The sequence below is a fragment of the Nannospalax galili genome, unplaced genomic scaffold (genome assembly GCF_000622305.1).
Source record: "Nannospalax galili isolate Female #2095 unplaced genomic scaffold, S.galili_v1.0 scaffold768, whole genome shotgun sequence".
NCBI lineage: Eukaryota > Metazoa > Chordata > Mammalia > Rodentia > Spalacidae > Nannospalax > Nannospalax galili.
This window is the reverse complement of record NW_008360317.1, coordinates 366,537-368,085: the sequence shown is the minus strand read 5'-3', so window position 1 is coordinate 368,085 and position 1,549 is coordinate 366,537.

Genomic DNA, 1,549 nt, shown 5'->3' with positions numbered 1-1,549 from the left:
ATATAAATTTTTTCATATTTTATTATGTGTTTATATATGCAAATACATGTGTGTTTATATATGCAAATTTGTAGGTCACAGAGCTAGAAAGGGGATCAATCATGAGAGGGGAAGAAGAGATGATAAGGGAGATGGGAAGTGGAGGGGGTGATTGAATACATTTGTACAGAAAAGGGGTCTAACTGGGGCAAAAAGGGAAGCAGCTTAGGGCAGGGTAGGAGAAGACAGAATAGGGCAGACAGGGAGGGAAATGCATGAGAATGAAGTATAATGACACACATGTATGAACATATCATGATCCAACCCATTACTTTGCTAACCTAAAAAAAATCGGAAAGTAAAAGGCCTTGAGCTGGAGGCTGGAGAGAGGGCTCAGCAGTTGAGGACTTGCTCTTCCAGAGGACCTGAGTTCAATTTCCAGCAACCATGTTGGACAGCTCACAACTGCCTGTGCCTCCAGCTCATGGGGATCTGGCGCGCAGCTTCTGCAGCCACCTGCACCCATGTACACATATTCACACACACACACACACACACACACACACAAAAGTTTTCTTTAAATATATCGATATATCACAAGCACACATTGGAGTGAGAGAAGCCAACATCATTTATGCTTAGTCTATGCAGTTTATAACTCTATCAAAGTGCAACTAATACCATATCTAGTTGGAGACTGTATCTAATTGGAGAGAATTAAGCCTTGCAAGACTCTTTATTCAACTAAGTTAACTACTTAACAACACCCTAGTATATCTGGCTACAGGAAAATACTATAGTATTTCTTTCTACAGGCAATATGTAAGATGTAGAGATAAGTTAACAGATCATTAATTACATATGTCTTTGTCAGAACATCAGTGCTTTCAGATCATAGGAGATGTTAGACATAAATACATGTGTCATTTGTGGAGAGACTCAAAATAGCAAAACAAACCGAAATCATGTGCTTAGTGAATAACCATGGAATGGGTCATATGCAAATAAACCTTAGGCCCAAAGGACATTTGTAATACCCTGGTTACTCTAGCAGTAAATCCATGTGAGAATTTCATATGTAAAGTGAAAATGGCGAGTTCTAGGCTTCTCGCCAGTTTCATTTGGAGTGTGAAATGTCTGACTTGCAAGCAGCAATTCTTGGAATCTTATAAGCAAGTTTTTTATATAATCAAGAATGACCTACTTCCTTTACCTTGTAGCTATAGGAGAACAGGAATTACAGGCCTGCAAAAGACCGTCTGAGGATCAGAACCTCAGCCCAGCCCAGCTCCACACATCTCATCACAGACCGCATCTTGGTACAAGAACACTGGAGAGCTGGGAAAATGTCACAGAAGATAACAAGGCAGGAAGCCAGTGCCGCCCAATCCCCTTCCCAGGCTATCTGAGATAAAGCAAGAAGTGACAGTTCCATTGCTGTTTCTGCAGCTTCTCCCAGGGTATACCACACCAGCCCTTCTCGAAGCTTCACAGCTTGCCTTAAGCTGATTAAGTGGCCTCCTCCTGGTGCTTTTGTGATTTGTCACTTCAGAGTATTTTACATCTCTCT